At 43.2% G+C, this 22614-nt stretch overlaps 1 protein-coding gene across 3 annotated transcripts in view; it reads right to left on the bottom strand.

Annotated features, from left to right (window-relative positions):
- Nucleotides 1-22614, bottom strand: part of ATL2 (atlastin GTPase 2) — a 361722-nt gene that overhangs the window by 101812 nt on the left and 237296 nt on the right. The gene's annotated exons all lie outside the window — the stretch shown is intronic.

Below are 22614 nucleotides of genomic sequence, written 5' to 3'. Positions count from 1 at the left end.
AGGTGTATAAGGAGTAAAAGCATAAAAAAGTGGAACAGGATAAATAATGCGTTTTATACAAAAAAAATGATAACCCCCCCCAAAAAAATTGATGGGTCTCGTAGACTCTTGCCACTATGAAAGAAACAAATTTATCAGGTAAGTTCTTACATAAATTATGTTTTCTTTCATAAAGGTTGCAAAAGTCCACAAGCTAGTTACTGATGGGATATAACACCCAAGATGTGGAAGTCCACGAGTAACTATAGAGGGAGGGATAAAATAACATAATTTATGCTTACCTGATAAATTTATTTCTCTTGTAGTGTGTTCAGTCCACGGGTCATCCATTACTTATGGGATATATTCTCCTTCCCAACAGGAAGTTGCAAGAGGATCACCCAAGCAGAGCTGCTATATAGCTCCTCCCCTCACATGTCATATCCAGTCATTCGACCGAAACAAGACGAGAAAGGAGAAACTATAAGGTGCAGTGGTGACTGGAGTTATAATTTTAAAATTTAGAACCTGCCTGAAAAAGACAGGGCGGGCCGTGGACTGAACACACTACAAGAGAAATAAATTTATCAGGTAAGCATAAATTATGTTTTCTCTTGTTAAGTGTGTTCAGTCCACGGGTCATCCATTACTTATGGGATACCAATACCAAAGCTAAGTACACGGATGATGGGAGGGACAAGGCAGGAACATTAAACAGAAGGAACCACTGCCTGTAGAACCTTTCTCCCAAAACCAGCCTCCGAAGAAGCAAAAGTGTCAAATTTGTAAAATTTTGAAAAAGTATGAAGTGAAGACCAAGTTGCAGCCTTGCAAATCTGTTCAACAGAGGCCTCATTCTTAAAGGCCCAGGTGGAAGCCACAGCTCTAGTGGAATGAGCTGTAATTCTTTCAGGAGGCTGCTGTCCAGCAGTCTCATAGGCTAAACGTATTATGCTACGAAGCCAAAAAGAGAGAGAGGTAGCCGAAGCCTTTTGACCTCTCCTCTGTCCAGAGTAAACGACAAACAGAGAAGAAGTTTGTCTAAAATCTTTAGTTGCCTGTAAGTAGAACTTCAGAGCACGGACCACGTCTAGATTATGCAAAAGACGTTCCTTCTTTGAAGAAGGATTAGGACATAATGATGGAACAACAATCTCTTGATTGATATTCCTGTTAGAAACAACCTTAGGTAAAAACCCAGGTTTAGTACGCAGAACTACCTTATCTGAATGAAAGATCAGATAAGGAGAATCACAATGTAAGGCAGATAACTCAGAGACTCTTCGAACCGAGGAAATAGCCATCAAAAACAAAACTTTCCAAGATAAAAACTTAATATCAATGGAATGAAGGGGTTCAAACGGAACACCCTGAAGAACTTTGAGAACCAAGTTTAAGCTCCACGGAGGAGCAACAGCTTTAAACACAGGCTTAATTCTAGCCAAAGCCTGAGAAAAGGCCTGGACGTCTGGATGCTCTGCCAGACGTTTGTGTAAAAGAATAGACAGAGCTGAAATCTGTCCCTTTAGCGAACTAGCGGATAAACCCTTTTCTAAACCCTCTTGTAGAAAAGCTAATATCCTAGGAATCCTAACCTTACTCTATGAGTAACTCTTGGATTCGCACCAATATAAATATTTACGCCATATCTTATGGTAAATTTTTCTTTTCACAGGTTTCCGAGCCTGTATTAATGTATCAATAACCGAATCCGAAAACCCACGCTTTGATAGAATCAAGCGTTCAATTTCCAGGCAGTCAGCCTCAGAGAAATTAGGTTTGGATGGTTGAAAGGACCCTGAATTAGAAGGTCCTGCCTCAGAGGAAGAGACCATGGTGGACAGGACGACATGTCCACTAGGTCTGCATACCAGGTCCTGCGTGGCCACGCAGGCGCTATCAGAATTACCGATGCCCTCTCCCGTTTGATCCTGGCAATCAGCCGAGGTAGCAACGGAAATGGTGGAAACACATAAGCTATGTTGAAAACCCAAGGGGCTGCTAATGCATCTACCAGCACCGCTCCCGGGTCCCTGAACCTGGATCCGTAACAAGGAAGCTTCGCGTTCTGGCGAGATGCCATGAGATCCAGATCCGGTTTGCCCCAACGACGAATCAGTTGAGCAAATACCTCCGGGTGAAGTTCCCACTCTCCCGAATGAAAAGTCTGGCGACTTAGGAAATCCGCCTCCCAGTTCTCTACGCCTGGGATGTAGATCGCTGACAGGTGGCAAGAGTGAGACTCTGCCCAGCGAATTATCTTCGAGACTTCCAACATCGCTAGGGAACTCCTGGTTCCCCCTTGATGATTGATGTAAGCCACAGTCGTGATATTGTCAGACTGAAATCTGATGAACCTCAGCTTTGCTAACTGAGGCCAAGCTAGAAGAGCATTGAATATTGCTCTTAATTCTAGAATGTTTATTGGGAGGAGTTTCTCCTCCTGAGTCCACGATCCCTGAGCCTTCAGGGAATTCCAGACTGCTCCCCAGCCTAGAAGGCTGGCATCCGTTGTTACAATCGTCCAATCTGGCCTGCGAAAGGTCATTCCTTTGGACAGATGAACCGGTGACAACCACCAGAGAAGCGAATCTCTGGTCTCCTGGTCCAGATTTAGCAAAGGGGACAGATCTGAGTAATCCCCGTTCCATTGACTGAGCATGCATAGTTGCAGCGGTCTGAGATGCAGGCGCGCAAATGGCACTATGTCCATTGCCGCGACCATTAAGCCGATTACCTCCATGCACTGAGCTACTGATGGGCTTGGAATGGAATGAAGGACACGGCAAGCATTGAGAATCTTTGATAACCTGGACTCCGTCAGGTAAATCATCTCTACAGAATCTATAAGAGTCCCTAGAAAAGGAACCCTTGTGAGTGGTAACAGAGAACTCTTTTCCACGTTCACTTTCCACCCATGCGACCTCAGAAATGCTAGAACTATCTCTGTATGAGACTTTGCATTCTGAAAACTTGACGCTTGTATCAGAATGTCGTCTAGGTACGGAGCCACCGCTATGCCTCGTGGTCTTAGTACCGCCAGAAGTGAGCCCAGAACCTTCGTAAAAATTCTCGGGGCCGTGGCTAACCCGAAGGGAAGAGCCACAAACTGGTAATGCCCGTCTAGAAAGGCAAACCTCAGGTACCGATAATGATCTTTGTGAATCGGTATATGAAGGTAAGCATCCTTTAAGTCCACCGTGGTCATATATTGACCCTCTTGGATCATGGGTAGGATGGTTCGAATGGTTTCCATCTTGAACGATGGTACCCTTAGGAATTTGTTTAAGATCTTTAAGTCCAGGATTGGTCTGAAGGTTCCCTCTTTTTTGGGAACCACAAATAGATTTGAGTAAAATCCTTGTCCCTGTTCCGATCGCGGAACTGAGTGGATCACCCCCATGACTAAGAGGTCTTGTACACATTGTAGAAATGCCTCTCTCTTTACTAGGTTTGTCGATAACCTCGAAAGATGGAACCTCCCTTGTGGAGGAGAGGATTTAAAATCCAGAAGGTATCCCTGAGATATAATCTTTAACGTCCAGGGATCCTGCACATCTCTTGCCCAAGCCTGGGCAAAGAGAGAAAGTCTGCCCCCCACTAAATCCGTCTCTGGATAGGGGGCCCTGACTTCATGCTGTCTTAGGGGCGGGAGTAGGCTTTCTGGCCTGCTTGCCCTTGTTCCATGACTGGTTGCCTTTCCAACCTTGTCTGTAACGAGCAGTAGTTCCTTCCTGTTTTGGAGCGGAGGAAGTCGATGCTGCTCCTGCCTTGAAGTTACGAAAGGCACGAAAATTAGACTGTTTGGCCTTTGGTTTGGCCCTGTCCTGAGGAAGGGCGTGGCCCTTACCTCCCGTAATGTCAGCAATAATTTCCTTCAAGCCGGGCCCGAATAAGGTCTGCCCTTTGAAAGGAATGTTAAGTAGTTTAGACTTGGAAGTTACATCCGCTGACCAGGATTTAAGCCAGAGCGCTCTGCGCGCCTGTATGGCGAATCCGTAATTTTTAGCCGTAAGTTTGGTTAGATGTACTACGGCATCTGAAACAAACGCATTAGCTTGCTTAAGGGTTCTAACTTTGCTCAAGGCCTCATCCAACGGCTCTGTGCGAATCGCCTCTTCCAGAGACTCAAACCAGAATGCCGCTGCAGCCGTGACAGGCGCAATGCATGCAAGAGGCTGCAATATAAAACCCTGTTGAACAAACATTTTCTTAAGATAACCCTCTAATTTTTTATCCATTGGATCTGAGAAAGCACAGCTATCCTCCACCGGGATAGTGGTACGCTTGGCTAACGTAGAAACTGCTCCCTCCACCTTAGGGACCGTCTGCCATAAGTCTCGTGTGGTGGCGTCTATAGGGAACATTTTTCTAAATATCGGGGGAGGGGAAAAAGGCACACCGGGTCTATCCCACTCCTTACTTATAATTTCTGTAAGTCTTTTTGGTATAGGAAAAACGTCAGTACACACCGGTACCGCATAGTATCTATCTAACCTACACAATTTCTCTGGTATTGCCACCGTGTCGCAATCATTCAGAGCCGCTAATACCTCCCCTAGTAACACACGGAGGTTCTCAAGCTTAAATTTAAAATTTGAAATTTCTGAATCCGGTCTCCCCGTATCAGAACCGTCACCGACAGAATGAAGCTCACCGTCCTCATGTTCTGCCAATTGTGACGCAGTATCAGACATGGCTCTCGTGTCATCAGCGCGCTCTGTCCTTAACCCAGAGCTATCGCGTTTGCCCCTTAATTCGGGCATATTATATAATACTTCTTTCATAACATTAGCCATATCATGTAAAGTGATTTGTAAGGGCCTAGATGTACTAGGTGTCTCAATCCTACGCATCTCCCGAGCGGGAGACGCAGGTACTGACACGTGAGGAGAGTTAGGCGGCATAACTTCCCCCTCGTTGTCTGGTGATAGCTTCTTTATCGGTACAGATTGACTTTTATTCAAAGCAATATCAATACAATTGGTACACATCGTTCTATTGGGCTCCACATTGGCTTTTGAACATGATGAACAAACAGTTTCCTCTGAATCAGACATGTTTAAAACAGACTTAGCAGTGAAAAACTAACAAGCTTGGAAATCACTTTCAATAAGTTTTACAAGCAATATAAAAAAACGCTGCAGCGCTTCAAAAATACAGATATAATTAAACAATTCTTAACAAGAAGTGTATTATTAGCAGAGGATTGCACCCATTAGCAAAAGGATGATTAACCCCTCAATACCCAAAACGGATAAAACAGATATCAATTAAGATTTAACGCTTTTAATCACAGTCAGCACACTGTCACAGATCTGCTGTGACTGATTACCTCCCTCACAAATGAAATTTGTAGACCCCTGAGCTCTCTAGAGACGTCCTGGATCAAGGAGGAAGAAGCAGAAAGACTGTGCAATAATTTTAACTGCGCAACAAGGCGCTAAAAACAAGGGCCCTCCCACTCCAATCACAACAGTGGGAGCCCTGATATAACTGTTTCCATGCAGAAAAATATGTTAGCCATGTGGAAAAAATCATGCCCAAAGCGATTTATCACCAAAGTACCTCACAAAAAACGAATAACATGCCAGTAAACGTTTTAATAAAAAACAACATTTTTCAATGTCATGCAAAGCTATCACTAAGCCTGCTACCAGTCGCTACCACTGCAGAGAAGGCTTAAGTATTATTTCAGTGTTAACAGTATTTTCTCAGTCAAATTCTAGTCCCTAGAATATAACTCGACTGCGCATACATTTATCAGCCTGATACCAGTTGCTACTACTGCATTTAAGGCTGTACTTACATCATACGGTAACAGCAGTATTTTCTTAGTCAATTCCATTCCCAGAAAATAAAGTACTGCACATACCTCATTTGCGGAGGACCCCGCATGCTATTCCCAGTTTCTGAAGTTACCCCACTCCTCAGAATGTCGAGAACAGCCAGTGGATCTTAGTTACGCCTGCTAAGATCATAGAAAAAAAATGCAGGCAGTTTCTTCTTCCAAATACTGCCTGAGATAGAAAAACAGCACACTCCGGTGCCATTTAAAATAACAAACTTTGATTGAAGAATAGTTAAGTAAAAACTCCAGCTCCTCTCGCGACCTCCTTCTTTGTTGAGGGTTGCAAGAGAATGACTGGATATGACATGTGAGGGGAGGAGCTATATAGCAGCTCTGCTTGGGTGATCCTCTTGCAACTTCCTGTTGGGAAGGAGAATATATCCCATAAGTAATGGATGACCCGTGGACTGAACACACTTAACAAGAGAAAAAAACAGCTATTTCCACTGAGAAATGAAATCCAAAAAAAATAATTAAGTTTCCTTAAATATTAAAAAAACTTAAATCATAGGCACTAGAATCAAACTGAGACAGCTGCCTGAAGAACCTTTCTACCAAAAGCTGCTTCCGAAGAAGCAAAAACATCAAAATGGTAACATTTTGTAAATGTATGCAAAGAAGACCAAGTGGCTGCTTTGCAGATTTGATCAACTGAAGCTTCATTCTTGAAAGTCTAAGATGTGGCAACTGATCTTGTAGAATGAGCTGTTATTCTCTGAGGCGGAGACTGCCCCGCCTCCAAATAAGGCTTTATGATCTTTTCTGGAACCAAAAAAAAAAAAAAAAACCCAACAAATAGACTAGAAGTCTTTCTGAAAACTGATAGCCTCAAAATAATATTTCAAAGCTCCTACCACATCCAAAGAATGTAAAGACCTTTCAAAAGTATTCTTAGGATTACAAGGAAGACACAAGGAAGGAACAATCATTTCTCCATTGATGCTGTTAGAATTCATAACTTAAGGCAACAAATTAAACATAAACAAAGTCTGCAAAAAAAAGCTTTATCTTGATGGAAAATCAGGTAAAGAGACTCGCAAGAGAGAGCAGACAATTCAGAAACTCTTCTAGCAGAAGAGATAGCCAAGATAAATAACACTTTCCAAGAAAGTAGTTTAATGTCCAAAGAAAGCATAGGCTTAAAAGGAGGAGCCTGCAAAGTCTTTAATACCGAATTTAGACTCCAAGGAGGAGAGATAGATTTAATAACAGGTTTGATACGAGTCAAAAGTCTCTATGAAACAGTGAACATCAGGAAGATTAGCAATCTTTCTGTGAAATAAAACAGAAAGAGTAGATTTTGTCCTTTGAAAGTATTGGTAGACTAACATTTATCCAAAACATCCTGAAGAAACTGTATAATCCTAGGAATTCTAAAAGAATGCCAAGAATAATCACGAGTGGAACACCACGAAAACAGAATTTATGCTTACCTGATAAATTACTTTCTCCAACGGTGTGTCCGGTCCACGGCGTCATCCTTACTTGTGGGATATTCTCCTCCCCAACAGGAAATGGCAAAGAGCCCAGCAAAGCTGGCCATATAGTCCCTCCTAGGCTCCGCCTACCCCAGTCATTCGACCGACGGACAGGAGGAAATATATATAGGAGAAACCATATGGTAACGTGGTGACTGTAGTTAGAGAAAATAATTCATCAGACCTGATTAAAAAACCAGGGCGGGCCGTGGACCGGACACACCGTTGGAGAAAGTAATTTATCAGGTAAGCATAAATTCTGTTTTCTCCAACATAGGTGTGTCCGGTCCACGGCGTCATCCTTACTTGTGGGAACCAATACCAAAGCTTTAGGACACGGATGAAGGGAGGGAGCAAATCAGGTCACCCAAACGGAAGGCACCACGGCTTGCAAAACCTTTCTCCCAAAAATAGCCTCAGAAGAAGCAAAAGTATATAATTTAAAAAATTTGGTCAACAGGAACCTCATTCTTGAAGGCCCATGTGGAAGCCACAGCCCTAGTGGAGTGAGCTGTGATACTTTCAGGAGGCTGCCGTCCGGCAGTCTCAAAAGCCAATCTGATGATGCTTTTAAACCAAAAGGAAAGAGAGGTAGAAGTTGCTTTTTTACCTCTCCTTTAACCAGAATAAACAACAAACAAAGAAGTTTGTCTAAAATCTTCAGTAGCCTCTAAATAGAATTTTAGAGCACGGACAACGTCCAAATTGTGTAACAAACGTTCCTTCTATGAAACTGGATTCGGACACAAAGAAGGTACAACTATTTCCTGGTTAATATTTTTGTTGGAAACAACCTTCGGAAGAAAACCAGGCTCAGTACGTAAAACCACCTTATCTGCATGGACCAGATAGGGCGGAGAACACTGCAGAGCAGATAACTCAGAAACTCTTCTAGCGGAAGAAATTGCAACCTAAAACAAAACTTTCCAAGATAATAACTTAATATCTACGGAATGTAAGGGTTCAAACGGAACCCCTTGAAGAACTGAAAGAACTAGATTAAGACTCCAGGGAAGAGTCAAAGGTCTGTAAACAGGCTTGATTCTAACCAGAGCCTGAACAAACGCTTAAACGTCTGGCACAGCTGCCAGCCTTTTGTGAAGTAAAACAGATAAAGCAGAGATCTGTCCCTTCAGAGAACTCGCAGAAAATCCTTTCTCCAAACCTTCTTGTAGAAAGGAAAGATTCTTAGGAATTTTTATCTTGTTCCATGGGAATCCTTTAGATTCACACCAACAGATATATTTTTTCCATATATTATGGTAAATTTTTCTAGTTACAGGCTTTCTAGCCTGAATAAGAGTATCTATTACAGAATCTGAAAACCCACACTTTGATAAAATCAAGCGTTCAAACTCCAAGCAGTCAGTTGGAGGAAAACCAGATTCGGAAGTTCGAATGGACCCTGAATAAGAAGGTCCTGTCTCAAAGGTAGCTTCCATGGTGGAGCCGATGACACATTCACCAGGTCTGCATACCAAGTCCTGCGTGGCCACACAGGAACTATCAAGATCACCGAAGCCCTCTCCAGATTGATCCTGGCTACCAGCCTGGGAATGAGAGGAAACGGTGGGAATACATAAGCTAGGTTGAAGATCCAAGGTGCTACTATTGTATCCAATAGAGTCGCCTTGGGATCCCTGGATTTGGACCCGTAACAAGGGACCATGAAGTTCTGACGAGAGGCCATCAGAACCATGTCTGGAATGCCCCATAATTGAGTTATTTGGGCAAAGATTTCCAGATGGAGTTCCCACTCCCCCGGATGCTCCTCCATCGCCAGGGAACTCCTTGTTACCCCCTGATGGTTGATATATGTAACAGTCGTCATGATGTCTGATTGAAACCTTATGAATTTGGCCTTTGCTAGTCGAGGCCAAGCCTTGAGAGCATTGAATATCGCTCTCAGTTCCATTATGTTTATCGGGAGAAGAGAGTCTTCCCGAAACCATAGACCCTGAGCTTTCAGGGGTTCCCAGACCGCGCCCCAGCCCACCAGACTGGCGTCGGTTGTGACAATGACCTACTCTGGTCTGCGGAAGCTCATTCCCTGTGACAGGTTGTCCAGGGTCAGCCACCAATGGAGTGAATCTCTGGTTATTTGATCTACTTGTATCGTCGGAGACAAGTCTGTATAATCCCCATTCCACTGTCTGAGCATGCACAGGTGTAATGGTCTTAGATGAATTCGTGCAAAAGGAACTATGTCCATTGCCGCAACCATCAAACCTATTACTTCCATGCACTGCGCTATGGAAGGAAGAAGAACAGAATGAAATACCTGACAAGAGCTTAGAAGTTTTGATTTTCTGGCCTCTGTCAGAAAAACCTTCATTTCTAAGGAAACTATTATAGTTCCCAAGAAGGGAACTCTTGTTGACGGGGACAGAGAACTTTTTTTTTTTCTATGTTCACTTTCCACCTGTGAGATCTGAGAAAGACTAGGACAATGTCCGTATGAGCCCTTGCTTTTGACAAAGACGACACTTGAATCAGGATGTCGTCCAAGTAAGGTACTACTGCAATGCCTCTTGGTCTTAGCACCGCTAGAAGGGACCCTAGTACCCTTGTGAAAATCCTTGGAGCAGTGGCTAATCCGAATGGAAGTGCCACAAACTGGTAATGCTTGTCCAGAAAGACGAACCTTAGGAACCGAAAATGTTCCTTGTGGATAGGAATACGTAGGTACGCATCCTTTAAGTCCACCGTGGTCATGAATTGACCTTCCTGGATGGTAGGAAGGATCGTTCGAATGGTTTCCATTTTGAACGATGAAACCCTTAGAAACTAGTTTAGAATCTTGAGATCTAAAATAGGTCTGAATGTTCCCTCCTTTTTGGGAATTATGAACAGGTTGGAGTAAAAACCCATCCCTTGTTCTCCTAATGGAACAGGATGAATCACTCCCATGCTTAACAGGTCTTCTACACAGTGTAAGAATGCCTGTTCGAAGATAATTGAGACCCGTGGAACCTTCCCCTTGGGGGTAGTTCCCTGAATTCCAGGAGATAACCTTGAGAAACTATTTCTAGCGCCCAAGGATCCTGAACATCTCTTGCCCCAGCCTGAGCAAAGAGAGAAAGTCTGCCCCCCACCAGATCCTTCCCAGATCGGGGGCCAACACTTCATGCTGTTTTGGTAGCAGTGGCAGGTGACTTGGCCTGCTTACCCTTGTTCCAGCCTTGCATCGGCCTCCAGGCTGGCTTGGTTTGAGAAGTATTACCCTCTTGCTTAGAGGGTGTAGAATTTGAGGCTGGTCCGTTTCTGCGAAAGGGACGAAAATTTGGCTTACTTTTAGCCTTAAAAGACCTATCCAGAGGAAGGGCGTGGCCCTTTCCCCCAGTGATGTCTGAAATAATCTCTTTCAAGTCAGGGCCAAACAGTGTTTTACCCTTGAAAGGGATGTTAAGCAAAAGCGCTCTGCGCGCCACGATAGCAAACCCTGAATTATTCGCCGCTAATCTAGCTAATTGCAAAGCGGCATCTAAAATAAAAGAGTTAGCCAATTTAAGAGCTTGAACTCTGTCCAAAACCTCCTCGTACGAAGATTCTTTATTGAGCGACTTTTCTAGTTCTTCGAACCAGAAACACGCAGCTGTAGTGACAGGAACAATGCATGAAATTGGTTGTAGAAGGTAACCTTGCTGAACAAACATCTTTTTAAGCAAACCCTCTAACCTTTAATCCATAGGATCTTGAAAGCACAACTATCTTCTATAGGAATAGAAGTGCGTTTGTTTAGAGTAGAAACCGCCCCCTCGACCTTGGGGACTGTATGCTATAAGTCCTTTCTGGGGTCGACTATAGGAAATAATTTCTTAAATATAGGGGGAGGACAAAAGGTATGCCGGGCCTTTCCCACTCCTTATTTACTATGTCCGCCACCCGCTTGGGTATAGGAAAAACATCGGGGGGCACCGGAACCTCTAGGAACTAGTCCATCTTACCTAATTTCTCTGGAATGACCAAATTGTCACAATCATCCAGAGTAGATAATACCTCCTTAAGAAGTGCGTGGAGATGTTGTAATTTAAATTTAAAAGTTACAATATCAGGTTCTGCTTGTTGAGAAATTTTCCCTGAATCTGAAATTTCTCCCTCAGACAAAACCTCCCTCCTGGCCCCTTCAGATAGGTGTGAGGGTATGTCAGAACAGATATCATCAGCGTCCTTTTGCTCTTCAGTGTTTAAAACAGAGCAATCACGCTTTCTCTGATAAGTAGGCATTTTGGAAAAAATGCATGCAATAGAATTATCCATTACAGCCATTAATTGTTGTATGGTAATAAGTATTGGCGCACTAGATGTACTAGGGGCCTCTTGTGTGGGCAAAACTGGTGTAGACACAGAAGGGGATGATGCAGTACCATGCTTACTCCCCTCATTAGAGGAATCATCTTGGGCAATATCATATCTATGGCATTATTATCCCTACTTTGTTTGGACATTATGACACAAATATATCACATATATTTAAATGGGGAGACACATTGGCTTTCATACATATAGAACATCGTTATCTGATGGTTCAGACATGTTAAACAGGCTTAAACTTGTCAACAAAGCACAAAAAACGTTTTACAATAAAACCGTTACTGTCCCTTTAAATTTTAAACTGAACACACTTTATTACTGAATATGTGAAAAAGTATGAAGGAATTGTTCAAAATTCACCAAAATTTCACCAGTGTCTTAAAGCCTTAAAAGTATTGCACACCAAATTTGAAAGCTTTAACCCTTAAAATAACGGAACCGGAGCCGTTTTTACATTTAACCCCTATACAGTCCCAGGTATCTGCTTTGCTGAGACCCAACCAAGCCCAGAGGGGAATACGATACCAAATGATGCCTTCTATAAGCTTTTTCAGTGGTTCTTAGCTCCTCACACATGCATCTGCATGCCATGTTTTCCAAAAACAACTGCGCATTAGAGGCGCGAAAATGAGGCTCTGTCTATGACTAGAAAAGGCCCCCAGTGAAAAAGGTGTCCAATACAGTGCCTGCCGTTTTTATTAAAACAATCCCCAAGATTTAACAACTATTAAAAGTAATAATCTGCCAAATATACTTAGTAAAGTAATCGTTTTAGCCCAGAAAAATGTCTACCAGTTTTTTAAGCCCTAATGAAGCCCTTTATTCTTTTACTTAAACTAAGAAAATGGCTTACCGGTTCCCATAGGGAAAATGACAGCTTCCAGCATTACCGAGTCTTGTTAGAAATGTGTCATACCTCAAGCAGCAAAAGTCTGCTCACTGTTTCCCCCAACTGAAGTTAATTCCTCTCAACAGTCCTGTGTGGAAACAGCCATCGATTTTAGTAACGGTTGCTAAAATCATTTTCCTCTTACAAACAGAAATCTTCATCTCTTCTCTGTTTCAGAGTAAATAGTACATACCAGCACTATTTTAAAATAACAAACTCTTGATTGAAGAACAAAAACTACATTTAAACACCAAAAAAACTCTAAGCCATCTCCGTGGAGATGTTGCCTGTGCAACGGCAAAGAGAATGACTGGGGTAGGCGGAGCCTAGGAGGGACTATATGGCCAGCTTTGCTGGGCTCTTTGCCATTTCCTGTTGGGGAGGAGAATATCCCACAAGTAAGGATGACGCCGTGGACCGGACACACCTATGTTGGAGAAATATAGGTTTTCCAAACCTTGTGATATATTTTCCTTGAAACAGGCTTACGACCCTGTATCATAGTCAGAAAAACCTCTATGACTAAGCGTTTAATTTCCATGCCTTCAAATTTAGAAATTTGAGATCCAGATGGAAAAACGGGCCTTGAGACAGAAGGTCTGGTCTTAGAGGAAGTGACCAAGGTTGGCAACTGGACATTTGGACAAGGTCTGCATACTGGAACCTGTGAGGCCATGCTGGTGCTATTAGAAACACATAAGATTGTTCCATTATGATCAACATCTGCACAATCTGATAGAACACATCTGGATGGAGAGACCACTCCCACGGATGTAGAGTCTGACGGCTGAGATAATCCGCTTCCCAATTGTTAACACCTGGTGCAGTGATTAGACAAGAGTTGGATTCCACCCAAGAAAGTATTAGAGATACTTCTTTCATTGCTAGGGGACTGCGAGTCCCCCTTGATGATCGACATATGCCACAGTTGTGACATTGTTTGAAACCGAATATACGATTCTCTCTTTAATAGTGGCCAAGCTTGAAGAGCTCTGAAAATAGCACTGAGTTCTAAGATATTGATTGGTAACCTCGCCTCTCAAGGATTCCAAACTCCTTGTGCTGTCAGACCCCCAAACAGCACCCCAACCTGTACAACTTGCATCTGTTGTGATGACAGTCTAGGTAGGACGAACAAAGGAGGCCCCTTGAACCCCTTGATCTGAGTATAATCCCTGCACCATTGGTGCAACATGCAAAGCTGTAGAGGTCTCATATGAAAACGAGCAAAAGGGATCGCGTCCGATGCTGCAATCATGAGACCTAAAACTTCCATGCACATAGCCACTGAAGGGAATGATACAGAATGAAGGTTTAGACAAGCTGAAACCAATCTCAAAATGTATTTTCTTTTAGATTCAGTGTCCATGACTCTATCCCTATCTGGAAACCTAAAAAGGTGACCTTTGTCTGAGGAATCAAGAAACTCTGGTAAATTGATCCTCCAACTATGTCTTTGAAGAAACAACAGAAGTTGTTTTGTGTGAGATTCTGCTAAATAAAAAGATTAAACTATTACCAACATATAGTCCAAATAAGGAAACACCGCAATACCCTGCTCTCTGATTACAGATGGAAGGGCACCTAGAACTTTTGAGAATATTCTTGGTGCTGTTGCAAGGCCAAACGGAAGAGCGACAAATTCGTAATGCTTGTTTAGAAAATCGAGTGATCTGGATGAATCAGAATGTGAAGGTAAGCATCCTGTAAGTCTAGTGTGGGCATGAAGTGACCTTGCTGAACAAAAACATAAATTATGCTTACCAGATAATTTCCTTGTGTATGAGGATTCTTCATTCCTTACTTGTGGGAATACAGAACCTGGCCACCAGGAGGAGGCAAAGACAACCCAGCCAAAGGCTTAACTACCTCCCCCACTTCCCTCATCCCCCAGTCATTCTGTAGAGGGAACAGTAGAAGAAATATCAGGGTATAAAAGTGCCAGAAGAACAAAACAAAATTTAAGTCCGCCCAACAGAGAATTTGGACGGGGGCCGTGGACTCTCCTCATACAGAAGGAAAGGAAATTATCTGGTAAGCATAATTTATGTTTTCCTTCTTAATATGAGGAGAGTCCACAGCTTCATTCCTTACTTGTGGGAAACATATACCCAATCTCTAGAGGACACTGAATGAAAACGGGAGGGTAAAAAGAGAGGCGGACCCTGTTCTGAGGGCACCACAGCCTGCAAACATCCTTCTCCCAAAAGCTGCTTCTACCGAAGCAAAAACGCCAAAAATGTAAAATTTAGAAAAAAATATGTAAGGAAGACCAGATAGTTGCCATACAAATCTGATCCCTAAAAGCCTTATTCTCAAAACCCAAGAAGGAGCCACAGCTCTAGTTGACTAAGCCTTAATCCTCTGAGGCGGCTTCTGTCCCGCTGACTCTATAAGCTAAGCGAGCATGCTCCTCAATCAGAAAAACAAAAGAAGTGGGCGAGGCTTCCTGCCCCTTACGCTTCCCAGAATAGACACAAACAAGGAGGAAGTTTGACAAAAACTCCTTTGTAGCCTGAAGTTAAAACTTCAAGGCCCGAACCACATCCAAATTATGAAATAACCTCTCCTTCGAGGAAGGAATAGAACACAAGGAAGGTAACTACAATCTCCTGATTGATGTTGCAATGTGAAACAACCATAGGAAGAAAACCTAACCCAGAGAGAACAGCCTTAGCCGCATGAAAAACTAGGTAAGGACCTCACATTGCAAGACGGCCATCTCAGACACTCTGTGCGCTGAATAAATAGCCAGTAGAAAAAACAAAAGATTAAAGAACCTTCTAAGACAGAAAATCTTAAATGTCAACTCCATGCATAAGCCCAAAACAGAGCTTTCTGCAAAACTTAGAACAAGATGTAAACTCCAAGGAGGAGCACTAGATCTAAACACAGGCCTGATCTAGTCAAAGCCTGAACAAGACTGGACATATAGAAGCTCCATGAGCCTCTCAGGCAGTAAAACAGATGGGGCCAAAATCAATCCCCTAAGGGAGCCAACAGATGGCCCTTCCCCAGAGCTCCCTGGAGAAAGGAAAGGATCCTGGAAAACCTGGCCTTATGCCAGGAGAATCCCCGCTCTACATACCAGAGAATTAGTTCTGCACCCCTTATGATAGATGTGACTATACACCGGCTTATGAGCTAGAACGAGAGAACGACATTCTTTCAGAAAAAAAACCTCTCTTGGCTAAGACTAAAGCGTTCAATTCTATGCAGTCCGCCTCAGAGTCCCGGTTGTGATGAACACAAGGACCCTGCTCCAGCAGATCCGTGTAACAAGGTCCATGGAGGCGAAGCCCCTAACTGCGACCCAACTCTAGATATAAATGGAGTAAACCGTCTCACTGACATCTGCTCCTGCTAGGATCGACCATAGCCGGTGGCCTAGCACTCCTTCCGCATCAATGTTGCCAATGCCTGGGTGCTATCCTCAAGTAGTATGTATAGAGCAATGGTAGAGATGGAGGGCACTCACAGGACTTGAATCAATAAGTAACTTATTATGCTGATTACATTATTATATATACATATATAAGGCTTGAGAGAATGGGAAACAGAGAATTTACAACAACAAAAAAAAACGGATTCATATAATAAAGCCGCATAAAAGGTTTTCAAGTGTTTTCTGAGAGCACTGAATGAGCTTGGGGACGGAGCTTATAACAGCAATTTTGGCAGAACATTTTTGGCACCAAAAAAACAATGCAAAATGAGGACACGTCATGCTATGACATAAATAGCATCATCACAAGTGCGACATACAAAGCTGGAGTGGATTTCTAATACACCCATCACTCTAAAAAGCAAGTAAGAATTTTGATTGTATATACAAAAAAATAAATTTAAAAAATCTATTATAACTATAAACTATTATAGCTGCATAAAATGTGATTATCAACGTTCCATGAGACTAACATAATACTTGGCATCCTAATTTATAAATAAATTACTAGCTCCAAAAAAAACCTGTATGTTTTACAGACTCTACCAGCCTTGACAAATACTTAGCCACAAATAAAGTCGCTAGCTGAGTGTCTTATATAATAAAAGTATATACTTAACGTGTAAGACACCCATCCACATATAGCAGACAGCCAAACCAGTAATGAAACATATTAGCAGAGGTAATGGTACAAGAGTATATTGTCTATCTATAAAGGAATGCAGCAGGCAAGGTATCAGGCAATACTCCCTTCACATCCCTCAGACAAACACTGCACTTAGAGAGGAACTGGGCTTCAATATGCTTAAAAGCACCCATCACTGAAGAAATCAAGCACATCATGCTTCACCACCTCCTAAGGAGGCAAAGTTTTTAAAACTGAGGTATGAGTGAGGTGGGAGGTGTTTTTATAGGCATTTGAGGTTTGGGAAACTTTGGCCCCTCCTGGTTGGAATGTATATTCCATCAGTAACTACCTCGTGGACTCTTGACACCTATATGAAAGAAAATAAAATTTATGCTTACCTGATAAATTATTTTATTTCCTGGCATGGAGAGTCTACAAATCCATTCTAATTACTAGTGGGAATTCGACTTCTGGCCACCGGGAGGCGGCAAAGAACACCCCAGCACAGCTTTAAGATCCCTCCCACTTCCCATAAACCCCCAGTCATTGGGCCAAAGGAATATGGAAAGAGAAGAGGACACAGAGTATAGAGATGCCTGAAGTCTAGAAGAAAAAAAAAAAAAGAGTAAATTTATGCTTACCTGATAAATTAATTTCTTCTACGATATGACGAGTCCACGGATTTCATCCTTACTTGTGGGATATTAACCTCCTGCTAACAGGAAGTGGCAAAGAGCACCACAGCAGAGCTGTATATATAGCCCCTCCCTTCCCTCCACCTCCAGTCATTCGACCGAAGTTAGGAAGAGAAAGGAAAGGCCAAAGGTGCAGAGGTGACTGAAGATTATAAAAAATAAAATATAATCTAAATCTGTCTTAAAAATGACAGGGTGGGCCGTGGACTCGTCAAATCATAGAAGAAATTAATTTATCAGGTAAGCATAAATTCACTTTTCTTCTACAAGATAGGACGAGTCCACGGATTTCATCCTTACTTGTGGGATACAATACCAAAGCTACAGGATACGGATGAAAGGGAGGGACAAGACAGGAACCTAAACGGAAGGCACCACTGCTTGAAGAACCTTTCTCCCAAAACCAGCCTCAGAAGAAACAAAAGTATCAAATTTGGAAAATTTGGAAAAAGTGGAATGAGCCGTAATTCTTTCAGGAGGCTGCTGTCCAGCAGTCTCATACACCAGATGGATGATACTCTTCAGCCAAAAAGAAAGAGGTAGCCGTAGCTTTCTGACCCCTACACTTTCCAGAAAAAACAATGAATAATGAAGATGATTGACGGAAATCCTTAGTCGCCTGCAAGTAAAACTTCAGGGCACGGACCACGTCCAGGTTATGTAACCTACGCTCCTTCTTAGAAGAAGGGTTAGGGCATAATGAAGGAACAACGATTTCCTGATTAATATTCTTATTAGAAACAACCTTAGGAAGGAAACCTGGTTTGGTACGTAAAACTACCTTATCAGAATGGAAAATAAGATAAGGCGAATCACATTGTAACGCTGAAAGCTCAAACTCTACGAGAAGAAGAAATAGCAACCAAACATAAAACTTTCCAAGATAATAACTTAATATCTATGGAATGCATAGGTTCAAATGGAACTCCTTGAAGAACACTAAGGACTAAATTCAGGGCGGAGCAATTGGTCTAAACACAGGCTTAATTCTGGTTAGAGCCTGGCAAAAAGACTGAACGTCTGGAACGTCCGCCAAAAGTTTATGTAGCAAAATTGATAAAGCAGAGATTTGTCCCTTTAAGGAACTCGCTGATAACCCCTTCTCCAATCCTTCTTGGAGAAAAGTCAGAATCCTGGGAAACCTAACTTTACTACATGAGTAGTCCTTGGATTCACACTAAAAAAACAGAATTTATGTTTACCTGATAAATTACTTTCTCCAACGGTGTGTCCGGTCCACGGCGTCATCCTTACTTGTGGGATATTCTCTTCCCCAACAGGAAATGGCAAAGAGCCCAGCAAAGCTGGTCACATGATCCCTCCTAGGCTCCGCCTACCCCAGTCATTCGACCGACGTTAAGGAGGAATATTTGCATAGGAGAAACCATATGGTACCGTGGTGACTGTAGTTAAAGAAAATAAATTATCAGACCTGATTAAAAAAACCAGGGCGGGCCGTGGACCGGACACACCGTTGGAGAAAGTAATTTATCAGGTAAACATAAATTCTGTTTTCTCCAACATAGGTGTGTCCGGTCCACGGCGTCATCCTTACTTGTGGGAACCAATACCAAAGCTTTAGGACACGGATGAAGGGAGGGAGCAAATCAGGTCACCTAAATGGAAGGCACCACGGCTTGCAAAACCTTTCTCCCAAAAATAGCCTCAGAAGAAGCAAAAGTATCAAACTTGTAAAATTTGGTAAAAGTGTGCAGTGAAGACCAAGTCGCTGCCCTACATATCTGATCAACAGAAGCCTCGTTCTTGAAGGCCCATGTGGAAGCCACAGCCCTAGTGGAATGAGCCGTGATTCTTTCGGGAGGCTGCCGTCCGGCAGTCTCGTAAGCCAATCTGATGATGCTTTTAATCCAAAAAGAGAGAGAGGTAGAAGTTGCTTTTTGACCTCTCCTTTTACCGGAATAAACAACAAACAAGGAAGATGTTTGTCTAAAATCCTTTGTAGCATCTAAATAGAATTTTAGAGCGCGAACAACATCCAAATTGTGCAACAAACGTTCCTTCTTTGAAACTGGTTTCGGACACAGAGAAGGTACGATAATCTCCTGGTTAATGTTTTTGTTAGAAACAACTTTTGGAAGAAAACCAGGTTTAGTACGTAAAACCACCTTATCTGCATGGAACACCAGATAAGGAGGAGAACACTGCAGAGCAGATAATTCTGAAACTCTTCTAGCAGAAGAAATTGCAACTAAAAACAAAACTTTCCAAGATAATAACTTAATATCAACGGAATGTAAGGGTTCAAACGGAACCCCCTGAAGAACTGAAAGAACTAAGTTGAGACTCCAAGGAGGAGTCAAAGGTTTGTAAACAGGCTTAATTCTAACCAGAGCCTGAACAAAGGCTTGAACATCTGGCACAGCTGCCAGCTTTTTGTGAAGTAACACAGACAAGGCAGAAATCTGTCCCTTCAGGGAACTAGCAGATAATCCTTTTTCCAATCCTTCTTGAAGGAAGGATAGAATCTTAGGAATCTTAACCTTGTCCCAAGGGAATCCTTTAGATTCACACCAACAGATATATTTTTTCCAAATTTTGTGGTAAATCTTTCTAGTTACAGGCTTTCTGGCCTGAACAAGAGTATCGATAACAGAATCTGAGAACCCTCGCTTGGATAAGATCAAGCGTTCAATCTCCAAGCAGTCAGCTGGAGTGAAACCAGATTCGGATGTTCGAACGGACCCTGAACAAGAAGGTCTCGTCTCAAAGGTAGCTTCCAAGGTGGAGCCGATGACATATTCACCAGATCTGCATACCAAGTCCTGCGTGGCCACGCAGGAGCTATCAAGATCACCGACGCCCTCTCCTGATTGATCCTGGCTACCAGCCTGGGGATGAGAGGAAACGGCGGGAACACATAAGCTAGTTTGAAGGTCCAAGGTGCTACTAGTGCATCCACTAGAGCCGCCTTGGGATCCCTGGATCTGGACCCGTAGCAAGGAACTTTGAAGTTCTGACGAGAGGCCATCAGATCCATGTCTGGAATGCCCCACAGCTGAGTGACTTGGGCAAAGATTTCCGGATGGAGTTCCCACTCCCCCGGATGCAATGTCTGACGACTCAGAAAATCCGCTTCCCAATTTTCCACTCCTGGGATGTGGCAGGAGTGAGACTCCGCCCATAGAATGATTTTGGTCACTTCTTCCATCGCTAGGGAACTCCTTGTTCCCCCCTGATGGTTGATGTACGCAACAGTTGTCATGTTGTCTGATTGAAACCGTATGAACTTGGCCCTAGCTAGCTGAGGCCAAGCCTTGAGAGCATTGAATATCGCTCTCAGTTCCAGAATATTTATCGGTAGAAGAGATTCTTCCCGAGACCAAAGACCCTGAGCTTTCAGGGATCCCCAGACCGCGCCCCAGCCCATCAGACTGGCGTCGGTCGTGACGATGACCCACTCCGGTCTGCGGAATGTCATCCCTTGTGACAGGTTGTCCAGGGACAGCCACCAACGGAGTGAGTCTCTGGTCCTCTGATTTACTTGTATCTTCGGAGACAAGTCTGTATAGTCCCCATTCCACTGACTGAGCATGCACAGTTGTAATGGTCTTAGATGAATGCGCGCAAAAGGAACTATGTCCATTGCCGCTACCATCAAACCGATCACTTCCATGCACTGCGCTATGGAAGGAAGAGGAACTGAATGAAGTATCCGACAAGAGTCTAGAAGTTTTGTTTTTCTGGCCTCTGTCAGAAAAATCCTCATTTCTAAGGAGTCTATTATTGTTCCCAAGAAGGGAACCCTTGTTGACGGAGATAGAGAACTCTTTTCCACGTTCACTTTCCATCCGTGAGATCTGAGAAAGGCCAGGACAATGTCCGTGTGAGCCTTTGCTTGAGGAAGGGACGACGCTTGAATCAGAATGTCGTCCAAGTAAGGTACTACAGCAATGCCCCTTGGTCTTAGCACCGCTAGAAGGGACCCTAGTACCTTTGTGAAAATCCTTGGAGCAGTGGCTAATCCGAAAGGAAGCGCCACGAACTGGTAATGCTTGTCCAGGAATGCGAACCTTAGGAACCGATGATGTTCCTTGTGGATAGGAATATGTAGATACGCATCCTTTAAATCCACTGTGGTCATGAATTGACCTTCCTGGATGGAAGGAAGAATAGTTCGAATGGTTTCCATCTTGAACGATGGAACCTTGAGAAACTTGTTTAAGATCTTGAGATCTAAGATTGGTCTGAACGTTCCCTCTTTTTTGGGAACTATGAACAGATTGGAGTAGAACCCCATCCCTTGTTCTCTTAATGGAACAGGATGAATCACTCCCATTTTTAACAGGTCTTCTACACAATGTAAGAATGCCTGTCTTTTTATGTGGTCTGAAGACAACTGAGACCTGTGGAACCTCCCCCTTGGGGGAAGCCCCTTGAATTCCAGAAGATAACCTTGGGAGACTATTTCTAGCGCCCAAGGATCCAGAACATCTCTTGCCCAAGCCTGAGCGAAGAGAGAGAGTCTGCCCCCCACCAGATGCGGTCCCGGATCGGGGGCCAACATTTCATGCTGTCTTGGTAGCAGTGGCAGGTTTCTTGGCCTGCTTTCCCTTGTTCCAGCCTTGCATTGGTCTCCAAGCTGGCTTGGCTTGAGAAGTATTACCCTCTTGCTTAGAGGACGTAGCACTTTGGGCTGGTCCATTTCTACGAAAGGGACGAAAATTAGGTTTATTTTTTGCCTTGAAAGGCCGATCCTGAGGAAGGGCGTGGCCCTTACCCCCAGTGATATCAGAGATAATCTCTTTCAAGTCAGGGCCAAACAGCGTTTTCCCCTTGAAAGGAATGTTAAGTAGCTTGTTCTTGGAAGACGCATCAGCTGACCAAGATTTCAACCAAAGCGCTCTGCGCGCCACAATAGCAAACCCAGAATTCTTAGCCGCTAACCTAGCCAATTGCAAAGTGGCGTCTAGGGTGAAAGAATTAGCCAATTTGAGAGCATTGATTCTGTCCATAATCTCCTCATAAGGAGGAGAATCACTATCGACCGCCTTTATCAGCTCATCGAACCAGAAACATGCGGCTGTAGCTACAGGGACAATGCATGAAATTGGTTGTAGAAGGTAACCCTGCTGAACAAACATCTTTTTAAGTAAACCTTCTAATTTTTTATCCATAGGATCTTTGAAAGCACAACTATCCTCTATGGGAATAGTGGTGCGTTTGTTTAAAGTGGAAACCGCTCCCTCGACCTTGGGGACTGTCTGCCATAAGTCCTTTCTGGGGTCGACCATAGGAAACAATTTTTTAAATATGGGGGGAGGGACGAAAGGAATACCGGGCCTTTCCCATTCTTTATTAACAATGTCCGCCACCC

This window comes from Bombina bombina, chromosome 4, assembly GCF_027579735.1.
Source record: "Bombina bombina isolate aBomBom1 chromosome 4, aBomBom1.pri, whole genome shotgun sequence".
In the NCBI taxonomy this organism is placed as follows: Eukaryota; Metazoa; Chordata; class Amphibia; order Anura; family Bombinatoridae; genus Bombina; species Bombina bombina.
Note: the sequence above shows the minus strand (reverse complement) of the source record. Positions and strands in the feature narration are given on the sequence as shown.